We start from the raw sequence: 17,679 nt of genomic DNA on the forward strand, positions 1-17,679 counted from the left end.
GTCCAGTTACTTCGTTTGGTATCGGAAAAGGCAGAACTTCGATGTCACCCTGATGCTCGGGTCGATTCATTCATTACTGTGGCAGCGAGTACCAGCGACATCTTGTAGTCATGTTGTCTGCATACATTCAGGTAGACTACTGAGTGTCAGTGATCTCGTGTGCTCTTCGATGCAGCTCGTATAGGTGAGGACAAAGGTACTTTATGCCTCAGGACAAAGGTTTCACTTGCAAATACTATTAGCAACAATCCTATCGAATCCACAGGAGGTCTGTAACCGAAGATTCAGTGAATGAATCCCAGGATCTTCCGCCCACCATATTCCACCAACGTAACATGACTTCTTGACACAAACACTGGGCTCCAAATAATATCGTGAAATAAAAATGGGTTTCGTGCGCTCAGTTTTGATCATCTTTTTTAGCAGACTATACAACAAAATTGGCGACACCCACGCGTGTGTGTGTGTTTTTTTTTTTTTTTTTTGTAGGAAAAAAAGCATTTTAATCTATACAGAGAGAACGGTAAATGATAATTGGTGTAATTCTCCTTTAAAAAATACCATTAAATTCGTTCACGTTTAGTTTTGTCAAATCAAGAGTATTTTAATCTTTATGGTTCAAGCCCGTGACTACTGAATACGGTGCTGTTTCTTGTATTCTATCTATCTTGTGAACTCCTCTGACCGTTTGGTCGTCCCGGAATATAAACAGAACATTTATTTATTTATTATTTATTTAAAAATTAAATTGAGCTAAAATTGAAATTGCCACGGTGTGCCAGGTTAGGATAATTTTAAAAAGCTGCTATGTAAGAGCATTATGCTCTTAGTAGAGAATTTGATACCATTTAATATCCTGCTGATTACTGGAGTTTTAAGCGCCAAAGCAACTAAGGCTATAAGGAGTCTTTATGCAGGGTAGCGCTCCATCACACTAGCTTGATATTAACATCCCTATCAGATGAACTGGCAGTCGCGGGATAACAGAGTGGTCTGTAAACAGTGCCGGGTTACTTATGGTGGATTTTTACTTTTTGGGCTGGACTAAAGAAAACATTTATTGGAGAAAACCAAGCACTGTAGATGAATTGAAGGAAATTACATGACAGTGTTCTTGTGGAGTTTCTTTCACTTTTAGTGGAAAATGTAACGGCTAAGTTGAGAAGGGTTGTTGACGATGCTAGTGCCACCGTTCAGATGATCTATAAATCACACTGTAATTCATACGATTTGTCAGGTATTATGTGTGTATAAATCTGTGTTCAATGGACGACCTGTGTTTTGAGGGATGAATAATCTAGAATAAAAACTCACAGGAAACTTTAGCCATTCCGGTTGAGATCGGATAAGATTGAAGAGGTCTTCAGAGTATTCCTTAAGAATTCTTCCAATTAAGAGGAATTCCTCCAACTAAGATATTAAGACGGGATTTGAATTCAACCCCCCCCCCCCACACTTCAAACGAGTGACTAGTGGCAAAACCAGTATAACTGTCACGGAGAATTGCTCAAATCATGTTACATGGAAAAATTTCAGAGACTGTCCGGATATGCTTTCGGCAAGGTTCTATACGAGGATGAATCAAAAGAAAAAAAATTTTTTTTTTTTTTTTGTGGTACACGTTCAAACCAGAATTTGTTTATTTTTCGATTCTATATGTCGATCTAAGTTGCGTCAGAAAAGAGACAGAGTTTACTGGGGGCGCATACACATGGTTTTCAACCTTTAAGAGGTGATAATTATCACCCTCTTACAACAGGGATGCCCAATCTTTTTTTGGCTAGGATCCAAAACAGTTGAAATGCTGAAGACCATGAGCTGCATGGGTTGTCGGGGCAAGCGGACTGCGGCTGCAAGATCTTCCTTACCACTAATTATGCATTTTTCGAAAGAGAATTTTAAAAAAAAATTGTTATACACTTTCTAATTTACTGTTTTTTTTGTTTTTTTTACATTAAATAAGAAAATCCACCAATTATTACATAAAACCAATAATATTTCTACTATATGGTTATAATAATATTGCTAAATTATGAGGAAGATACGTAAAACATGAGAAAGCAATAACAGAAAAATCGATTATTAAAAACGGATATTTTTATTTGTTAAATCATTTTTATTTGTTAAATCAAATCAACATTTGATAAATCAAATGTTGATTTGATTTAACCGGCTGCCGCTTCCAGCAGTTCCAAGCTTGTTTAAGAAAAATACAAACTCTTGTTATTACCTTCAATATACAAAAATAGTAAACAGCAAGATCGTTCAAATGGCTTATAAGTACTTGTTTGGTTTGCCGTTTTAAAATTCCAATGAAGTGTTTCCAAACTAAATTTTCCGACTTTCTTGTATAACATTACATTGGAAAAAAAGCTTCATTTCCCCGTGATCCATGAGCCAAATATATCACGACTGTAGAAGAAACGAATGCGAATCTTTCCATCCCAGATATAAGAGTAATTATATCATTTTTCAATAGTGTTCTTATATTAATTTTTTAATCATTCAATAGTAAAGAAAATTAATAATATTAATTTTAATAGGATTCTTTCAGTTTCTTTAGACAAATTGTACACCTATATTGAGTATATTTAGAAAACAAGAAAAAACAATTTTCTTTCGTTAAATCTGTTGCATTTATTGCCAATTTTAATTCCCATTAACGTCGTCTAATCAGACAGTGGCAAGTTCATGCATCCCTTTTCAAGTGGGCTAAGGGTTATCGGGATTATATAATTATTTAATGCCGAATTCAAGCAGGCCCATTTAAGAATGCAAGGAATCCGTCTGGAATTCGATCAGAGTTCCCATTTTTACCCATTGTCCCACAAAGCAGATAATCAGAGAAAATAAAATAAAAACAAAGGTTGGAAGTGCAGTTAACGATCAGAAACAGGCTACGCTGCTTCAAAAGGATTTAGACCAGTTGCAAGTATGGTCTGAAAAAAGGCAGTTAAAGTTAATGCTACCAAATTTAAAATAATGCACTTGAGGAAAAATTGATGAGAACGGTTTGGAGATTACAATATAGAAAGACATGAAGTTCAGCATGCAATATAGGGAGACGGCACGCGGTATACTACCTATGATTCATCAGAATTGTTAAAGCAGCAAGGAGATCATTATATCTCTCTAAAAGATGACACTGCGACCAAACTTGAAATATTGTATCCAAGTATCTGGAGACCGCATTTAATAATAGATATAGAACTACTGGAGAAGACAAAGAAGACTAACTAGATTGAAGAAGAGCGCTAAGCATTATCTCTATGAGGATGAGTTTAGAAGATATGGTCTGCAGAGCTTTGCAATTGGATATCTTCGGAGATAGAATTTGACTGACGTGTACTTGGCCCTGAAGGAGGAACATTACTCATCACCATCCTTGAATTTGTTCACACTACCTACCAAACAACAACAGATGGAAATTTGTTCCAACAATCACCCGCCCGCTGGCTGAAGACAAACTCAGCACATCCATTCTGTAACCATCCTTCCTGAATTTGAATTTCTGCCTCATCATGTGCTAATCTGAGCAAGAGGAATAATGCCATCAACATTAAGCTTGCTCAATCCACCCAAAGCCTAAAATACTTCAATCAGATCACCTTGCAAGTGCCTAGTCTCCAGATGCTGCAATTTGCAGAACTTAATCATTTCTTGGGAAGAGCGCCCCTTTGTTCCCCTCACCAATCCCGTTGTCCTTCCCTATACTCGTTCCAGCAGTTCTACATCCTTCTTAAAATGAGGCTTCCAGACCTGTGTGCAGTACTCAAGCTGTGGCCTGACCATTGCCTTATCCCTCCTAGCAAGGTTCCTGTATATCCTATATATTAACAAAACCCCATGAACTGTCTTGGCAGCCAGTCTGCACTGCACTGCTCAGAGAACATCATATCTGACTGTACAATTTAGTAATTTACAGTGCAAAAATTAGTAAAATGCCACCAAAGGAGGTCGAAATGAAGAGTCTGGAAAATTCAAGAAAGGACTTCATCACATCATCTTTGTTTCTGTTCTATGGTGGCCCAAAGACTCTAGTCCAAATCTACCTAGTATTATTATCGAATATGTACTCTGTATGCATATTACAGGTGACCTGAATATTATACAGTAGTCTTATATTCAGGTCACCTCATCCCCAGGAAGCAGTCGCACTCGCACCTGGGCAGCTGCTTCCTGGTGCCCGTCCCAGGCACGTTTTCCAACTTGGGTCTACTAAAGCTGTTATTGTGCGAATTGACACTAATCCCACAGCCGACCGGGCTAGCCAGGCGGGTAAAGCGCCTGCCTGGCAACCCAAAGGTCGCGGGTTCGAATCCCACCTCGGGCTTGGATCAAAGTACTTCAGAAACCTTGGGAGGTGCATTATGGCCACAGAAGCCGATGCGCCAACAACTACCAAAAAAAAAAAAAAAAAAACTAAGCCCGCACCCACCTGAGGTAGTGCTATACAGGTGGGTGCCAATATCTCGCACCCAGGCTGCCCAAACCTGAGTGCCAGCAAAAAAAAAAAAAAAAAAAAAGAAATAAATAGATGATAATAATAATAATAAATAAAATAAAATAAAAATAAATACAAATAACAAATTAAAATAAAAATAATAATTAAACAAACAAAAAATACATAGCAGTTTCCTCCTCACGTAGGTAATTATCCAGGTGACTTTTGAATTTCCCCAAACGCAGCCTGTACCACCCATGTAGGCAACTTATTCCAATAATTTATAACTCGCTGACTAAAATAAAACTTCCTGCAATTCAGTCTAAACATCTCCCCTCGTAACTTGAAATTATGGCCCCTAGCTCTAGAATCATTTATAACCGTGAAAATTTCATCCTCATTCATTTTGCTTATGCTTCTCAGAGCCTTAAACACTTCAATCAAGTCTCCTCTAAGGTGCCTAGTTTCCACTTTTGGTTCAAAGACCCATGCCACGTAATTAAATATGATGTTTCCATATTTGGGTAAAACCATTTCTTATTTTTGACATTATGATTAAACCGCACATTGGGAATAAATAATCTGGTAACTTCTCCCGTTAAACTCTGCTCCCAAAGATATTGCCACATCTCTACTAATCTACTTCTAATCACTTCTTTTTTCTTTTTTAACATCATCCATACAAGTAACATTTATCCCCCAAAAGATTGTTCTTACCCTTTTTCTAAAGAAATAACAAAACGCTCTATAAATAGCATATAAATCTAAAGGCAATACTCCTCCAATTACCTATAAAGCATTTGTTGAAACAGTCTTGCGTGCTCTTATAAAAGCCAACATTATTACCCTCTGTAGGGATAATAACTTTTGTCTAAACTTAATATTTATACGTTTAAACCATACAGAGACTGCATATACTACGATTGGGAGAAATACTGCCGTATAATATAAACTAAAGACCCTTTTCCCAAGTCCCCAATCAGTTTTTGTTATTCTAATAATTGCTGATGTAAATTTTTTGACCTTATTACTTATATAATCAAGATGGGGGGAAAATGGCAATTTGTCATCTAGTAAAATTCCTAAGTATTTAACTTGAGATATCAAAGGTATTTGCTTTCCATTAATTATTAATTTCGGTGGCCTCCCATAATCTAACTTGTCTTCAGCAACATCGTTACAGTCTTACTATCTGAGATGTTAAGTTTATTTACCCACATAGATCTTTTACTACAACTCCCTCGTCTGCTCTAATACTAACCTGGATACTAACCTCAGTACATATTACTAAATCATCTGCATACGCAGCCAACTTACAATGCGGAATTTCTTTCTCCAGCCACTGATTTAACACTAAATTCCAAAATACCGAGCACCGATCCTTGCGGACAGCCTCAAGTAATAGCTCTACCAAATTTCAAATGTTGTGAATATACTTGAACTCTCCTACCACTTAAATAAGTTCTTAATGTTTGATACAATATTTGAGGACAATTTATTTTTCTTAATAAGCATAAAATGCTCTCGTACCACACCTTGTCAAACGCACCTTCGAAATCTACAAATAATGCCAAAACATATTTACTTGTTGATTGTGAACTATAACTCACTAATGTATTTATAGCATCTTCGGTTGAAAGACTTTTTTTAAATCCAAACTGACCTAACAACTCCATTTTAGACTTAATAAACGCACGTTATAATCGTAAAAGTAACAACTTCTCAAAATTTTTTCCCAAATTTGCCAACAGCGAAATAGGTCTATATCCTCTAGGATCACTAACAGGTTTACCAGGTTTATGCATAAGCTTTAGAAGGGCAATTTTCCAGAACCCTGGAAAACTACCCTCCAACAGACACTTGTTATACATAACTACCAGTATCTCAGGATAATGCCGACCGGGCTAGCCGGGTGGGTAAAGTGCCTGCCTAGCAACCCAAAGGTCGCGGGCCCGAATCCCGTTTCTGGCTTGGATCAAAGTACTGCAAAAACCTTGGGAGGCGCATTATGGCCACGGAAGCCGATGCGCCAACTACCAAATAAAAAAATAAAAAAATCTCAGGATAATAATCGTTCATCTTAGTTATACAAATATTTTCTATCATATCCCTGCCTGGAGTTTTATTTTCATTTAATTTAGAACATATCATTAATAACTTCTGAGTAGTGAACAATTGCATGTCATTATTTCCTACATAACTAGGCGCCTCCGTAGCCAGGTGGGAAAGAGCAGCAGTGCGTAGCACACGCTTCTTGATTAGACCGAGGCTCGAGCCCGTCACCACCAAATACGGAGGATGCGGAAAGGTCAGGGAATGACCACCGCATATCCCGGAGCAATATGGCCTTAGTTGCTAATGCTCCTAAAAACCAAATAACAACAACCTACATAACTAAAATTACCAACCCTAATTTTCCTTTGTTCTTCAGTATCATCATCCATTTGTGTATGATATCATCATATCATACACAAAAAAACTCATCTGTAATAGTTTTAATGGTTGAAAGCCCATCACAAGTTTCTATATTATTTTAGTTAACCGTATTAATAACATTATTAATACGCAATCTGTCTCTAGACAATTTAAAAAAGTCCCCAGGAATCTGTATTCCCTGTTGTTAGTACAAAATCCCTCCAAGCAGGTAACTTATGTTCATATATTTCTTTGTGATATTGTCTCCTTTTAATTCTGTACAGTTCTTTAAACACTAATACATCAGCAGAATCTCTACTTCTACATATTTGGTATTTCTTCCTAAGGGTAAACACTTCCCTTCGTAAAACCATCAAATCATTGTACCACCAAGGCACACGTCTTTTATTTTCTCTTTTTCCTTTTAGCAGCTAACAGTAAAGCTCTATACAGACAATTTTGCACATAAAATGCATATTCAACAGCATTAAAACTGTTTAACTGACTCAAAATATTATCATCAAAAGATATTTCTAAAGAATACTTAAATTTATTCCAATTAATTCTTTTATACCTAAATCTTACTGACAAATGCCAAATTGATCTAAATGGAGATCAGTCAGGAATACATGAAACAATGTGGCCCTGTGGTCACTGTTGATGTCACCAAGCACCACATCCCAATGACAAACTCTCCTGATAAGGTTTTTTTAATGAAAACCCCAAACACGAGAGGTATTAGAACCTATAGTACTTAGCACCGTGCTTGGGTTGGAGTTTGAGAAGATGAAAGAAGATATTTGTTGACATTAGACTTGAACTTCTGTAGACTGTAATTTTCAGGAAATATGTATGAAGGAAGGTTGTTCCAGAAAATGGCAGTTGAATGAATAAACGAGGAAGATGAAAAGTTGGTTCTGTGAGTTTGAAGTTGGACAGTAAATGGATGTTGGCTATTGGCGGCACGTGTTCGGACTGTTTTGAAAGACAGAGCGGGAATTATAGAAGCCAATTCAGAAGAACAGTGCCCATGGAAGTATCTGTAGAAAAGACATGCAGCAGAAGCAGTACATTTTTGAGACAGTGAGTGGAGAGACTCTATTAGAGAGGAGTCATTAATTAACCTAGCTGCCCTCTTCTGAATGGAATCTAGAAGCCTGAGAGAGGTTTTGAGGCACCGCCCCAGATGTGGGAACAATATTCCATGGTAGGGCGGATTTGCGATTTGTACAGAGTAAACAGCTGTTTGGAAGAAAAGTAACGCCGAGAACGAAAGAGAAAACCAAGTTTTTTAGATGCAGAGGAAGCAATATTTGTAATGTGCTTGTGCCAAGAGAGATATGAATTCAGGGTAATCCCCAAAAGAGATATATCATTTTGCCTAGAAATCGGAGTGACACCAAAGATAAGCATAGGAGCAGAAGAATCCTTTTTGCGAAATATAAGACAAGACTGAGTTTTAGAAGGATTGAAATCAACTAAGTTGTGTTTGCCCCACTGGAGATCGGCATTTAAGGAATTGGTGGCGGATATTCGAGAAGTTGAAGATTGAGCAGGGCAAGGTTTCTCAAAATGAAAAGTGGAATACAATGTGCTATCATCAGCAAAAATATGGATAGGATTTCCAGTCAATGGAAGAAGGTCATTAATATACAAGAGGAAAAGAGTGGGGGAAAGAACTGAACCTTTGGGGGACACCAGCATTAGTGGAGAAGTTAGAAGACAGAGAGCCATCTACCATCAGCCTCAGTGAGCGATCAGAGAGAAAACTGGATAACCAATTACAAAAAACAGTTGGAAAACCATAAGATGGAAGCTTGTTTAGAAGACCTTTATGCCAAACACGATCAAAAGCCTTTGAGTTGCTGATTTGCAATGATAACATCAATATTGGAACTTCCATGTAAGTTATCAAATGTGCAGGGGTTCCTCCTCCACATTGAGAACACCTAAATTATGGTTTAAAATAAATTCTTCCATTATCCTACCTCTGTGGTCAACTATGGAACTGTGCCACAGTTTTGACTTGGCATTTTCATCAACAGCAACCAAAAGGTTTCCACTACCCACAATTGATTCCACACACTGCAATGTATTCTCAATATCATGAGAGGGAGGGGCCAGTAAATCGAGGCTAGATGGAATGATATCACTGGAGTTGATATGTGCAAACAGATAACATTCTGTGTACACACACCAGAAATAACAGTGACATTAATGCTCTTATTAAAAATAAAATTTGCTGATTTAGGTTTATCATTATCTATATACAGTACTGCCCTTGCTGTAATAGGTAGGCCAGCCACCTTGTATGCCCCTCCAATGCAACCAATATATGGCTCTTGGAAACACACAATATCAAAATTCATCTCATAGGCCATAACCCTTGCCTCATCCATTATTGACCTATTCCTTTGTGCATTTAATTGTATAATATTTATATAATCATCCTCACTATGATATTTAAAGACTCCATACAGCTCAAATAAAAATTCACTATCCATTATTAACCTTCATACTTGCTATTTCCAAATCTCTAATATACTTTGGACGATTATTGTCCCAAACTGAATGATCACAACTTTTACCTTTCCTTTTACAATTGACACACATAGGACTCTTACCTTTATTAATACAGTCAGCAAATACATGCCTTCCTTGGGCTCAGTATCCACATGAAATAGTTTTATGGGAACAATAGTTTGCAGAGTGTCCAAAACCTAAACATTTAGCTATTAATGTGAATTTTCTAAATTTATGTGATGAATAACCAATAAATAACCTATTCCCCTGAAAAATACTCTTATACATCTGAGGATCAGCCCCAATTACCCAATTTATCAACTTGCTTTTGTTACCAGTTTTAAACCTAAATGATATTCCCTCCTTCACTTCTTCCTCAGTATGTCCATAATCTCTCAGGTTCTTACAATACAAGTCATTTACAATTTCTTCCTGTGTCATCTCCTTCGGAACATCATAAATTAATAAACTTGGATTGGTCAATTTAATTCTAACTTGTTTAATCCCCTTCCCAGTCAGTGCTTCTGACTCAATTATCTTACTTAAATCCTCCCTGTTGTCTGTTTCAATCAATAAACCTTTATTCCTAATTGTTCTTAAATTCCTTATCTTTACTTCTTCCTTTAAATCCTGTTTTAGAGTTGTAATCACAACATCCTTTATATCCTGACGTGGAAAATTTAGTATCATCCTGAGCTCTCAATATAACAATGTTATTTTGATGTGGTTTCTTACTTTTCAAATTCCTTTCTTCAATTTGTGAGTCTTTTAATACCTTAGTATTACACTTATGCTGGATCAAGACCTGTGAACCTTGATGTTTCACTATATCTGCATAAGTTTGATGCTGTTGCTGTTGATTTTCCAGGATCCCAGGCAGAAATGATTGAACTCTAACTAAATCATCAAATAAAGCAGCTTTTGTCTACAATTCCTCTACCCTTGCTTTTAGTCTCCATTATCTATTAATAAAGCTGTGGTAATTACTTCTAAGTCTATCCACTTACGCAACACAAAATTTGAAACTGCTTTTGTTACCTTATTACTCTCACTTGCTGTATAATCCACTAATAGTTTTTTTAAGCTTAGCAATTAACTTATATATTGAATTTACATCTCCCGGCCTACATTTTTGTTCATGAATATTACTGACAATGATATCACTCTGTGTTACGTTTGTTCCTGTGCTTCTACTAATATCACTGTAAAATCTGCCTCATCCAATGAATTAGGTTCTAAGTATATTTGAAGATCTTCAATCCCCTCCCTAATTTCCTCTATTTGCACACCCTTATCACAATACTCTGTCTTCTTTCTGTCTGACTAAGACCTGTATTTAGATTAGATCCACTACTTCTCCTGTATCTGTAGAAGCTTCGCCACCTGATCTACCTGTGTTAGCTAAGTTAGGATTTTTTCCTTTTAAATACTTTGCATCCAGTAGCTTCTTATTTTGATCTGAATGTAATTTTGGAATCCTAGAAGGAAGTGTGGGGAAATCACCAAACTCCTCCTTTTCTTTCCCCCCTCAATGTTTTCCTAGTAAGATCACTTTCCATTTCCTATAGCATAATCTGAGAGAGCACAACAAATAAACCATAAGAAACAACCAAACCTAAACTTACTGCTATCTTCCCGCTGTAACGATCAGTATACTATTTCCAACGATCCTATACTTTATAATCCAGAATGCACTCAATAATCTGCAATTCAGACCACCAAACAATAAAACACAATCTTCTAATTCCACCACAATATTTATTAAACACAGCTGAGCAGAACTTCTTAGGCCTCAATATTAAAGGACAACAGTACAGTACAGTACAGTACAGTACAGTACAGTAGGTTCCAATATGGCCGCCTCTGCTAACAGCTGTTAGCCTAAATTAGTAATTGAACACTATTAAATTAATTTAACTGGTTAATAAGTAATAATACAGGAACACAAGAAACAATAAAACTCTACCCGCAACAATCAGCGATAAATGTGGATTCAGTAATCCGATTTCGTCAGAGTCCACACTCCCACCCTTCTGCTGCAGTAGCTCGAAAGACTCCTACACAAGCCACATTCAATTTACCAATAATAATGTCACAGCAAACACGAGACAAAAAATCGTAGAACAGGAGAGTACTTGAACACGCTGAAGGAGAACCTCCTCGCGCTCAGCAAGGAACTACGTTGATACCTCAAGGAAGGACTGAAGGGCACATTTTGATGATGGGAATAATATGAGTTCTCAAATTTCAGTGGCATAAGGATCCCGTTTTAGCTTGAGAATCTTTTCGCAAACCCCCACGCTTAAATTTTTTCAGCTTTTAAATATTAATAACAAATTTCGGTAATTATTTGAGGAACCCCCTAAAGCATCTCTATGTATCACGAGGAATCTCCGGGGCACAGTTTGAGAAAAGGTGTGCTAATTCGTTACACCAATCTACTTCGTTTCGTTTGAACTTTGTTACAATGGTTTGTGCAATTTTTCGTATGGCATGTCAAAAATTTGGTGCGTCCAAAATAGGTCACCGCACAGTCAATCGATATTTATCTGCTGAACGTGTGTGTGTGTGTGTGTGTGTGTGTGTGTGTGTGTGTGTGTGTGTGTGTGTGTGTGTGTGTGTGTGTGTGTTAGCGTCAAAGCAACTACGGCTATGAGGCAACAATATATTACGCCTGTAGTCTGCGCGGGTAGCATAGTGGTATCGTCACCGTCCTCCCCACAAGGGGGTGGAAAAGGCCTGGGTTCGGATCCCGTCGATGACGCGAGGAATTTAATGGCTGTTTTTCACTCAGTGGCCGAGTTAGTTGGTCTCAGGCGTAGATCGCAAGGTTTTCCCCCAAGAAATTGGGTTTTTTTCATCCAGCAAAACAGGCAAATCGACCAGAAAACACACGCAATTTACAGACATCAAACACACACCAATGCATATGAATTTAAAATATTCGGGTGGCCTAATATAATAGTCGATTATGTCTGTAAATTGCGTATATTCTATGATGTTTGCTTGACAAAAAAAAAAAAAAAAAAAAAAACAGTTTCCAGGGAGAAAAAAACCACCACGAAATCCTCGCCTGAAACCAAATAACTCAGCTACGTAGTAAAAAAAGGTCTATAAAAATTCCTCGTGTGATTGAGGTGATCCAAACCCGGGCATTTCCACTTGGTGAGGACGATGTTATATTTACTGTGCTACTCGAGGGGCTTCTGAATATTATATTATATTTAGGCCAACCGAATTAAATTCATCTGCCGTGCTGTCTTATGTCTGTTAATGGCGTGTGTTCTATGGTCGATTTGTCTGTTTACTGGACGAAAAACCGCAGTTTCTAGGGGAGAGGAACCTTGCTATCTACGCGTGAGACCGACTAACCCAGCCACGGAGTGAAAAAAGCCCATTAAAGTTCCTCGCGTTATCGACGGGATTCGAACCCGCACCTTTTCCACCCGATGTGGGGAGGACGGTGACGATACCACTGTGCTACACGCGCAGACTGGGCTTCTGACTAGCAAGAATTTAAGTTATCGATGTAACTTAATTATAGATGTTATTATATAATAGGGTGAGTATCCATTGTGCTACTTTGCGACGGGGCCGCTGATGGCAATAATTTATGTTCTGATTACGCTTAGACGTAATTATGTATTGGTGTGAGTATATATTGCTGTGGTTATCTGCAACGTATATTAATGCTATGAACTGTTTGTTGTAGGGCTTTAGGCGCATCAGCGACTCAGACCATATTGCTCCGTATATAATGTCTGGAGCAAATGGGAAGAAAACTTTTTAAATCAACGGAAAAGGTTAGGCCGGCAAAGGCAGATTATGAGAAATCGCTGGCAAAGAGAGCAAAGAGTGAGGATGAGGAATTCTTCACATTCATAAATGCAAAGAAGAGGACAAACCAGATCGGACCCTTATGTAATGGATGTGGGATAGTATTAGATACTCCGGCTGATGTTGCAGATGAACACAACAGTTACTTTGCACTGATATTTACAGAAGAAAAACCCGTTATGTCAATGAGAAATTATGGGAGTGAAGTTGAAAAATATGTAATTAATGATATTGAAATTTCACGATTATTTAATTAATAAACTTTCGAGCCTATAAGCACCTGAGATAGATGGCATATACCCTATAATTTAGGCCGCACCCTAGGGAGTGGCCTCCGTAGCCGAGTGTCAGGAGCGGGAGGGCAGTAGCACACGCTCCTTGAGTAGACCGGGGTTCAAGCCCCTGACTGTTAAATACGGTCGATCTGTCAACCCGCACTGGACCAACGTGGCAGATTATGGTCCATTTCCCTGAACATGAATTGTTGAGGAGGCTTCCATCCTGCAGTGGGTTGATAATGGCTGCAGTTTACCTTTTTTTTTTTTTACCCTATAATTTTAAGAGCGGCAGCATGTGAGTGCATTGAACCATTAAGGCTAATTATGAGAGCATCACTGGATTCAGCAGAGATTCAGTTGGATTGGAAAAGTGCCAATTTAACGCCAATACATAAAGGCGATTCTAAGAGCGTAGTGAGAAATTACCGACTGGTCAGTCAACTTCAGTAGCAGAGAAAATCATGGAAGCAAATGATCAAGGGTGGAATTTAGAATCATTTAGATAAAAATGGAATTCTGAAGCATGGTTTTGTAAAGGAAAAATCATGTTTAACAATTTTGACAGTTACCCTTGTGAGCTGGATTCAGAGAATAATTTCAACATTGTTTATTTAGATTTCAGCAAAACATCTGACTCAGTCCCACACAAGCGGTTACTTTATAAGCTGGAACAGGTTGGAATCACTGGGAAAATCCTTAGATGGATAGCAGGATGGCTTCGGGGCAGGAGGAAGAAGATTGTGGTAAATGGTTATTCTTCAAATTGGGTCAATGTAAGAAGTGGGGTTCCCCACTGATCAGTATTGGGACCATTGTTGTTTTTGATTTTCTTAAATGATATCAATGAAGGGATTTAGGGCATGTCTAAACTTTGAAGATGTAAAGATTGGTAGAGTAATTAAGGATGGATCACAGCCAAGCAGAGCTTCTTCAGAGCAACCTAGATAGACATCAAGGATGGTCAAAAAAGTGGCAGCTTTGCTTTAATCCAGCAAAGTGCAAGGTGTTAAATCTCGGTAACAGTAACCTCAAAATAACTCATACACTTGGTGGAATTGAATTAAAGTCAGTAGTGGAAGAAAGGGACTTGGAAGTTACGATACGATCAGACATGAAGTTCTCCCAGCATCGTAGACAGGTTGCTAGGAAGACTCATGGTGTCCTATCGACGATTTATCGAACATTTGCTAGTAAAGATGAGGCCATCAAAATCCTATTTTATAAGGCTATTGTTAGACCACACTTGGAATACTGTGTTCAAATATGGAGACCGTACCTAAAAAAAGACATCGGGTTTGAAAGGGTCCAAAAGACGGTAACTCGCCTAGTGAGATCGGCAAAACAGCGTTTTTATGACTTCGAATATGTGGGTGCACAGGTTGGAAACTAAACTAGGCAATTTAGAGGAGACTTGATTGAGGTGTTTAAGGCTCTGAAAGACAAAAGTAAAACGAACGAGGGCGAAATTTTCACGGTTATAAGTGATTCTGGAAATAGGGGCTATAAATTCAAGTTACGGGGGAATAAGTTTAGACTGGATTGTAGGAAGTTTTATTTTAGCCAGCGGGTTATAAATTACTGGAATAAGTTACCTAGATGAGTGGTAGAGGCTGACAGTTTGGGTAAATTCAAAAGGTCAGCTAGATAATTATCTACGGAGGACAAGAGAACTTTCATTCCTCATATCCAAACTATCAAAGAAAAGATAAAAAATTACATCACTATGTTAGCACGCTTTACCCGCAAGGACTGGGGTCTTAAAGGACCAACTCAACGCCTTTTATACTCAGCAGTATTTATACCAATTGTCACATATGGAGCTGCAGTATGGTACCACCGAATGACTTTAGTGCATGCTCAACGTAAAATTCAGCAAATTCAACGACTTATGCTACTACAAATGACCCGCGCATGTAGAACGACATCAACTACCGCCCTACAGCTACTAACAGGCCGCCTCCCTTTGGACCTCCACGTCGCTTTTATCGGACTTTCTCATGCCATCAAGAAGAATAAGGAAGCTGAATTCCTCACTATTCAAACCCGTACGGATACCGACATCAAACAGGAACATAAACGTGTGTGGCTACAATTCATAAACTTATGGCAAACCCGCTGGAATAACTCCACAACTGGTGCAACTACTAAACTTTTCCTTCCTGTGGTAACCTACATCAACAAGCAACGTTCCACTTGGTTCTTCCCTAACGTCTATGCTTCCTTCCTATTAACTGGCCACGGGTCCTTCAAGAGACGCCTTCTAGAATTCGGCCTAGTCGAGGATGCCCTCTGTACCTGCGGAGAACCTGAAGACTGGGATCACGTGATGCACTCATGCAACATATACTTAGATCTAAGAAACCAACTACTCCTAGACCTCCACACTACATCACTTCGGCCAGAAACCAAGTTATTGGAATCTAATGATGCCTTCCGTGCACTGACCAGTTATGCCAACGAGGTCTTTCGTCGTCGCTGGCATCACCTGCAACTCCCGAACACTACTCCTGGATAACCTCCTCTAGACAGCAACTGATACCCAGCACCGGAAACTTCCAGACATGAAACTGCAAATGGCGGACAGCCCTGTCGACGCCGCTCCGTGATTCTCCATTGTGACGATCCTGGACTGTTTAATTTGAACTTTACCTATTCTCTTCTTCCTACCCACAGTCTTTCTCCAGGACTCCCACAACTGCACCTAGCACTCTTCCTGCTCCGTTTCGCCTGGGAGGATGCCTACGCTCTGTCATCCTCGCTATCTTGTCTGTCTTCCACTTTCTTTCCTGTCTCTTCTCCGCTCTTTCCTTGGCCCTCCCCACTCTCGCTCCTGCAAGAGTGTGGACGGCCCGTCAGATGTCTTTTACTCCCTGGTCCGGCTCCTCGTGCCAGTGGACGGATGCTGGGAGGCTCCTTCCTGGTGATCGCGCCTCCCAGTAACGAAGAGGCCAGTCAAACAACACAAACAACACACTACTCACACATAACCCACACTGACTGGCTTTGCTATGTTAACAGAGTATTTAACGCGGATTTGTGGGAAACCACGGGAACCGCATAACAAAAAACACTATGTCCACTATGTCCACACACACTATCTGCGGAGGAGGGAAACGCATTGGTTGTCTGTTTTGTTTTCTTTTATTATTTATTTTATTTTTATTTTACTATTTTTTTTTCTTTCTTTTTTGGCTGGTGCAGCATAAGCCTTAGGCTTCTTGCACCATATGGCCATTACTAATACTAACTCAGCCGCGTTCTGAAAAAGGCCATGAAAATTCCTCACGTCATTAATGGGATTTGAACTCAGATATTTTCCCCTGCTGTGGAGAAGATGGCGATTCTACCAAATGTACTTCCCAAGAGGGCATGATATGAACTATCTCTCTATGACGTATTTCTTTCCTGTTATAAAAATTATAAATACTGCTAAATAAAACGAACACGTCTGATAAAAGAATTATTTACTGACTCCTTCAAATACGATGTATTGTGGTTGCAGGATTTTTTTAATTAGAAACTAAGCTAGACCACGACTAATGTGTGGTTAAAAGAGCATATAACATGCAGAATGATGAAAAGGCCACACAACTCTCCAAATTAGCCATTTTTCTTTCTTAACACGAAATAGTTAAAATTTGTGACGCACGTGGCAACCCTATGCATTTTGGGTTATTTATACGAAAATAGTTAATTCGTACTCCCGAATTATGCTTACTTCCAATATCTTTCATATCTGCACATATAGATTTTCATTAAATAAATACATCGAGTAAAGTGTATTGTGTAATAAACACATAAAAACTCCTCAAATGGGTTACATGGATTTTCATATTACACTGTAAAAGAAAGTAACCTGTAACAACGAAGTAAATAGATTATGAATATATTTTACCTTTATTAAATGGCATCAATGCACTTGTGGATAAGAGGGAAAGTCGCGAATTAGTGATAATCCAATGATAGTTTGATTCTCCCGTTTGGGTCCTGTCAGCAATCTACAATTTAAAAATAATAATAATAATAAATTAATTCTAAATAAGATGAAGAGCAACAAAACATACAATACCAAACATTACAAAACCAGTTAAAATAAATTCGAAATGGAAAGTAATAGATTTCTATAGCTTTAAGCAATAGATCAAAAAGTCTTCCATGCAGAAATTTCTTTGAATTTCATTT

General features: G+C 38.3%; 1 protein-coding gene across 1 annotated transcript in view; it reads right to left on the minus strand.

Moving 5' to 3' along the window:
- Nucleotides 1–17,439, minus strand: part of LOC150090615 (uncharacterized) — a 458,225-nt gene extending 440,786 nt beyond the window's left edge. Inside the window, exon 1 of the mRNA XM_090371783.1 lies at nt 17,393–17,439. The gene's annotated coding sequence lies outside the window, so the exon portion shown is untranslated. The remainder of the gene's footprint in view (nt 1–17,392) is intronic.
- Between the last annotated feature and the right edge of the window lie 240 nt (nt 17,440–17,679).

This window comes from Mastigoproctus giganteus, chromosome 1 (genome assembly GCF_048544385.1).
Source record: "Mastigoproctus giganteus isolate SK-2022 chromosome 1, ASM4854438v1, whole genome shotgun sequence".
NCBI classification, from domain to species: Eukaryota; Metazoa; Arthropoda; class Arachnida; order Uropygi; family Thelyphonidae; genus Mastigoproctus; species Mastigoproctus giganteus.